At 35.2% G+C, this 7500-nt stretch overlaps 1 protein-coding gene across 1 annotated transcript in view; it reads left to right on the top strand.

Annotated features, from left to right (window-relative positions):
• The window catches only part of LOC137625606 (uncharacterized), a 207156-nt gene that overhangs the window by 17753 nt on the left and 181903 nt on the right, over window positions 1-7500 (top strand). The window contains exon 2 of the mRNA XM_068356520.1: window positions 5504-7500. This exon is cut by the window's right edge and continues 551 nt beyond it. The gene's annotated coding sequence lies outside the window, so the exon portion shown is untranslated. The remainder of the gene's footprint in view (window positions 1-5503) is intronic.

The following is a 7500-nucleotide window of genomic DNA, read 5'->3' as shown; positions in this document are numbered from 1 at the left end:
CCAAGTTAAATTTCATCTTTCTAATAGAATGTTATCTTCCTTATAGAATTTCATCTTTGTAGTAGAATGTCATCTTCCTAGTAAAATTTCATCTTACTAGTATAATGTCATCTTCCCAGTTTAGTTTCATCTTTCTAGTAGGATGTCATCTTACAAGTTGAATTTCATCTTTCTAGTAGAATGTCATCTTCCTAGTAAAATTTCATCTTACTAGTAAAATGTCATCTTCCCAGTTTAGTTTCATCTTTCTAGTAGGATGTCATCTTCCAAGTTGAATTTCATCTTTCTAGTAGAATGTTATCTTATTTGTAGAATTTCATCTTTCTAGTAGGATGTCATCTTCCAAGTTGATTTTCATTTTTCTCGTAGAATGTCATCTTCCCAGTCGAATTTCATCTATCTAGTAGATTGTCATCTTCCCAGTTGAATTGCATCTTTCTAGTAGAATGGTATTTCCTTAATTGAATTTCATCTTTCTAGTAGAATGTCATTTTCCCACTTGAATTTCATCTTTCTAGTAGAATGTCATCTTTCCAATTGAATTTCATCTTTCCAGTTGAATGTCATCTTCCCAGTTGAAGTTCATCTTTCTAGTTGAATGTCATCTTCCCAGTTGAATATCCTCTTTCTAGTTGAATGACATCTTCCCAGTTGAATTTCATTGTTTTAGTAGAATGTTATCTTCCCAGTTGAATTTCATCTTTCTAGTAGAATTTCATCTTTCTAGAAGAATGTTATCTTATTTGTAGAATTTCATCTTTCTAGTAGGATGTCATCTTCCAGTTGAATTTCATCTTTCTAGTAGAATGTCATCTTTCCAATTGAATTTCATCTTTCCAGTTGAATGTAATCTTCCTAGTTGAAGTTCATCTTTCTAGTTGAATGTCATCTTCCCAGTTGAATATCCTCTTTCTAGTTGAATGACATCTTCCCAGTTGAATTTCATCGTTTTAGTAGAATGTTATCTTCCCAGTTGAATTTCATCTTTCTAGTAGAATTTCATCTTCCCATTTGAATTTTATCTTTCTTGTAGAATGTCATCTTCCCAATCGAATTTCATCTTTCTAGTAGATTGTCATTTTCCCAGTTGAATTGCATCTTTGTAGTAGATTTTCATCTTCACATTTGAATTGCATCTTTCTAGTAGAATGTCATTTCCCCAGTTGAATTTCATCTATCTAGTAGAATGTCATTTTGCCACTTGAATTTCATCTTTCTAGTAGAATGTCATCTTTCCAATTGAATTTCATCTTTCTAGTTAAATGTCATCTTCCCATTTGAATCTCATCTTCACAGTTGAATTTCATCTTTTTAGTTGAATCTCATCTTCACAGTTGAATTTCATCTTTCTAGTAGAATGTCATCTTTCCAGTTGAATTTCATCTTTCAAGTAGAATGTCATCTTCCCAGTTAAATTTCATCTTTCTAGTAGAATGTCATCTTCCCAGTTAAATTTCATCTTTCTAGTAGAATGGTATTTCCTTAATTGAATTTCATCTTTCTAGTAGAATGTCATCTTCCCTGTTGAATTTCATCTTTCGAGTAGATTGTCATCTTCCCAGTTAAATTTCATCTTTCTAGTAGAATGTCATCTTCCCAGTTGAATTGCATCTTTTTAGTAGAATGTCATTTCCCCAGTTGGATTCCATCTTTCTAGTAGAATGTCATTTTCCCACTTGAATTTCATCTTTCTAGTAGATTTTCCTCTTCCCAGTTGAATTGCATCTTTCTAGTGGAATGTCATCTTACCAGTTGAGTGTCATCTTTTTAGTATAATGTCATTTTTCCAATTGAATTTCATCTTTCTAGTAGAATATCATTTTCCCAGTTGAATTTCTTCTTTATAATTAAATGTCATCTTTCCAATTGAATTTCATCTTTCCAATTGAATTTCATCTTTCTAATTAAATGTCATCTTCCCTGTTGAATTTCATCTTTCTAGTTGAATGTCATCTTCCCGGTTGAATATCCTCTATCTAGTTGAATGACATCTTCCCAGTTGAATTTCATCTTCCCAGTTGAATTTCATCTTTTTAGTAGAATGTCATGATTATCTTTTTTTGTAGAATGTTATTTTGCCAGTTGAATTTCATATTTCTACTGTAGTAGAATGCCATCTTCCTAGTTGAATTTCATCTCTCTAGTAGAATGTCATCTTCCCTGTTGAATGTTATCTATGTAGTAGAATGTCATCTTCCTAGTTGAATTTCATCTTCCTAGTAGAATTGTATCTTCCAAGTAAAATTTCAGCTTTCCTTGTAAAATATCATAATCCCAGTAGAATGTCATTTTCCTCTTAGAATGCCAACTTCCCCGTAGAATGTCATCTTCCCAATAGTATTTAATTTTCCTATTGAGTTTCATCATCCCAGTAGAATGTCATCTTCTCAGTAGAATGTCATGTTCTCAGTAGAATGTCATCTTCCCAGTAGAATGTCATCTTCCCAGTAGAATGTCATCTACCTAGTAGAATGCCATCTTCCCAGTGGAATATTATTTTCACAGTAGTATGTCATTTTCCTTGTAGAATGTCAATCTTCCTAGTAGAGTTTCATCTTTGCAGTAGAATGTCACTACCTAGTAAATGTCATCTTCCCAGAAGGAATGCCGTCTTCCTAATATAATGTCATTTTCCCAGTAGAATGTCATCTCTTAAGTAGATTGTCATCTTCCTTGTAGAATTTTAATTTCCCCGTAAAATGTCATCTTCCCGGTACAATTTAATCTTCCAAGTAAAATGTCATCTTCGCAATACAATTTCATCTTCCCAGTAGAACGTCATCTTCCTGGCAGAATGTCATCTTCCTTGAAGAATGTCATCTTCCCTATAAGGTAATAAGGTGGGCCAGGGCACCAGTTACCCGTTCCGATACTACCACTAGAGAGTTATTGGATCCTTTGACTGATCAGACAGTACTACATTGGATCCTTCTCTCTGGTTACGGCTCATTTTTCCTTTGCCTACACATATACCGAATAGTTCTTTACTTATTCTCTTCTGTCCTCATACACCTGTCAACACTTAGATTACCAAACAGTTCTCCTCTCAATGGGTTAACTACTGCAATGTAATTGTTCCGTGGCTACTTTACTCTTGGCAAGGGCAGAAGAGACTCTTTAGCTATGGTAAGCAGCTCTTCTAGGAAAAGGACACTCCAAAATCAAACCATTGTTCTCCAGTCTGGGTGGCGCCATAGCCTCTGTACCATGGCCTTCCACTGTCTTGGGGTAGAATTCACTTGCTTGAGGGTACACCCGCACACACTATTCTATCTATTTATCTTCCGCTTATTTTGTTAATTTTTTATAGTTTACGTATGAAATGTTTATTTTAATGTTGTTACGGTTCTTAAAATATTTTATCCTAATTACTTCTCTTATTTCCTGGTTTCCTTTCCTTACTGGGATATTTTCCTTGTTGGAGCCCTGGGCTTATAGCATCCTGCGTTTCCAACTAGGGTTTTAGCTTGGCAATTAATAATAATTATAATAATAGAATTTCATCTTATCAGTGGAATTTCATCTTCCCAGTAGAATGTCATTTTCCCGTTAGAATGTCGTCATCCCAGTAGAATTTAATCCTCCCAGAGAACGTCATCTTCCAGGCAGAATGTCATCATCCCTGTAGAATGTCATCTTCCCAACAGAATTTCATCTTCTGACTAGAATTTCATCTTCTGACTAGATTTTTATCTTCCCTGTAGAATTTCATGTTCCTGATAGAATGTCATTTTCCCAGTACAATTCAATTTTCCTAGTAAAAGGTTATTTTCCCGGCAGAATGTTATCTTCCCAATAGAATTTAATGTTCCCAATAGAATTATATCTTATCAATAGAATATCATCTTCAATTAGAATGTCGCCTTCCCAGTAGAATTTTATCTTCCCAGTAGAATGTCATCTTCCCAGTAGAGTTTCATCTTCCCAGTAGAATGTTATATTCCTAATAGAATGTCATCTTCCCAGTAGAGTTTCATCTTCCCAGGAGAATGTCATATTCCTAATAGAATTTCATTTTCCCAGTTGAATATATTGTTCCTAATAGAATGTTATCTTCCTAGTAGAATCATCCTAGTAGAATGTAATCTTCCCAGTAGAATGTCATTGTAATTATAGAATGCCATCTTCCCAGCAGAATATAATGACTAATAGAATGTAATTTTTCCAGTAAAATTTCATGTTCTTAATAGATTTTCATGTACCCTTAGTAGAATGGCATCTTTCCAGTAGAATTTCATTTTCACAATAGAATGCCATCTTCTCAGTAGAATTTCATCTTCCCTGTAGAATATCATCTTCCTAATAGAGTTGCGTCTTTCCAGGAAAATTTAATCTGCCAAGTAGAAATGTCATCATCCCAGTGGAATGGCATCATCCCCTGTAGAATATCATTTTTACAATAGAATATTATCTTCCCAATAGAATACCATTTTCCCAGTAGAATTTCGTATTCATAGTAGAATGTCATCTCAGTAGAAAGTAATTTTCATAGTAGAACGTCATCTTCCTTTTAGAATGTCATCTTTTAAGTAGCCTATCATCTTCCCAGTGTAATGTCATCTTCCTAGTAGAATGTCATCTTCCCAATAGATTGCCATCTTCCCATAGAATGTCATCTTCCTAAAATCAGAGTGAGGGGCATGGGACGTAAACTTAAAAAAAAAAAAAAAAAAGAGAAATTATGGTACAATGATTGTCCTATAATCAAGCAAAATTGTTTGTCCTTTTTCCCTGATGACTACTTTTACACATATGTATATGGGTATATGTATACTTTCGTTTCATAATTTTATGTGAAAATCTTTTTGCTAATTTTTACCGAGATTCATCTTTATATTAAACCGTTATCATTACTACTGAAATGATGGAACGTCATCACCTATATCTATTATATTTAGCAAGATATCTTAGTTGTAATCCACTCGATATTAACTGAAGCCCAACTAGGGTCGGGATTTCACGTTGTATCGCACAGCCCAACTGAGGTGCAGCGCAAATTTTGGCCTCAACAATATGACATTATGTCAGCTTCCCTGATATCTAACTCGCCTTGAAGTCCATTCAGCATGTTGATTTGATGAGACCTTTTTCGTCATCTTTCTGTGCCTTCGTACAGGGGATGATAATAAGATTCGACGTCTTATACGTAGATCAAGATTCTTTTCATTCAGTATTTTTGGGGGGATGCCGTAGCTGTAATTTGTCTTATATATGCTACCATTCTTTTCTTATGTGAAAGGTAATATTTTTTCTTGAAATTCCATGACAATGTGACTTATTGATCGATGAATAAAAGGTGTGTGAGAGTTTGCGTGTATGTTTGTGTGCATATAAGCTTGAGTTAAACAAACTTTTATCTGCCATTTAGGAATATAAAACGAAACAGAAATACATTTACATATTTTCATGTTATTTCCTTACACATTATTATGAAACCTTTGTGCGTTATAATGAATGTGTAATTTTTGTCCCAGTGACTTAATGCTTGTATTTTTATTTTCAGTGTCCCAGGTATTACATAATCTGCTGTACCTCGCCTTGTGTCTCAAAGCCTTAATTATTCTCAAGAGAAGAACTCGCTTGAAAGGCCATCGTCATTACAAGAGTGAAGTGACAGTTCAACTTGAAGTGAAACTTGGTCACTATTAAAAAAAAAGTTAAAATTCCGCTACCCAGAGTCCTTAAAGACTCCCTTCTCGAATTCTCTGTTGGCTGAATTGACCAAAAATCATACAATTTGGTAACAGTCAGCTAAAGAGAATTCTGCTGAAACTGTTATTAAGTCTCAAAGTCCCATCATCATCGTCCCGTCCTTGCACAGCCGATAGACCTAAGTCCCCCCTCCTGATACTTCCAGTAGTCCGTCCTAATCCAAAACCAGAAGAACAGAAGTGAAGAGGAGAGGTGAAAACGTTCTTCTTGAGAGCTCCATTGGAATAACCCGTCCCCTGCCTTGGTCTTGCAGCTGAGAAAGATTCTGGCTTGGAGTAGCTTGCTAAACCAGTTTCCTGAGGTAACTCAGCTGAGAGCGAGATTGTCTGATGCTAGCAAGGACCTTGCTGGAAACCTCCAGCGGCCGAAAACCCTTCGTCCACATGAGGAAGTGCGGTTTTATAGCATTGTAGAGGCACTGATCTCTGACAGGGTTAGAGACCAAAAGTACCGTTAATTGAAGGGGAATCTCAAGTCAAGAGTGAGAGAGAAAAAGTACTACTTGAAAAATCGTAAGTACCAGATTCCAAAGTTCCTCCAAGGCGCGTTGCAAGAAAGGAAATAGCTAAACCAAAGAAAACGAGAATTACGCAAAAAAAACATTACCGTTGCGAAAATCCAATTGTTGTGAGTAATACTAGTTTGTAAAGATAATAAAACTATTGGTAAACAGAACCATTTATTTAGGTTCAAGAAAAAGAAACATCATAAAATTTTTATTAAAGCAAGGTTTGCCGCAGCCTTTTTAATTAACATTGGAGAAAGAACATTTCAAATATTGGAAAGCACCGCAGTTGAATTGTGAGTGCTTGAGGTCAAAGCGCAAGGCTTGAAGCCGGCAAATTAGTGAAAAGCAAAAAGCAGGGAAAGTAAAACCAGAAAAAGTTTACTACGAAGGTTTAAAGTTCTTTGAAAATAAGAAGGAAAGGAAGTAATATCGTTATCCCTCCTATCTTATCCTGATAACCTCATTTATTATGCCCATTTTTCTTGGACAGAACCCTCCAACCATAATCAGCTTCCTTGTCCCCACGTATACATATATATATCCAAGTGTGTGTTTGTCTAGTGTTTAAAAGACGCGTAAGTATCCAGGTACACACATAGACAGACTATACATCTATTCCCTCGTTCGTCTCTCAGATAAAAGAAAAAATCCTTACATCTTCAATCCCGCCAGAACACTGAAAAGTCATTTGGCTAGTCCCACCATATCACGTTGCAGTTGTTGTATCCTGAAGCAATAGAGCTTTAAAGGCAGATCTTGCCATCTCAGTTTATATATTGATACATATATATATACATATATACACATATATATACTTCTGAAACTCTCTTTTGGTAACCCGGTGCGAACAAAGCGCAGCTTGTCTGCTGAAAAGCAGTTTGTTAGCAAAAGTAAAAACCTAAACATTCGTTCACACTCGAGTCAATAGACCTCAGCTGATAAGAACCGTTTTTAGCCGTTGTTGTACGTTATCGTTAAATCTGTTATCTAAAAGTTGCTAAGTAAGAAGTTAACTTGTATCAAGTCGAGACAATTTTATACCGACACTGGATTTGTTGGTGTTTGTCAATTAGCTCGTCGCTGTGAACGTTTTCTGTCGACTCTGCTCAGATTTTTTGAGGTCCAGTCTCGCTAGGCGTTTCTCTTTTACTGGCTGTTGAACTTTTATAGTTGTGAAAAGAATAATCTATTTACTGGTACTGAATTGGAGTGTTTGAAGAAGGAGAGTAAAAAAATAATAAAATAAAATAATAAAAAAGACGGTTTGTTGTTCTCACCTT

The sequence above is a fragment of the Palaemon carinicauda genome, chromosome 2, assembly GCF_036898095.1.
Source record: "Palaemon carinicauda isolate YSFRI2023 chromosome 2, ASM3689809v2, whole genome shotgun sequence".
In the NCBI taxonomy this organism is placed as follows: Eukaryota; Metazoa; Arthropoda; class Malacostraca; order Decapoda; family Palaemonidae; genus Palaemon; species Palaemon carinicauda.
The sequence above is the reverse complement of the archived record's forward strand: the minus strand, read 5'-3'. Positions and strand labels throughout refer to the sequence as shown.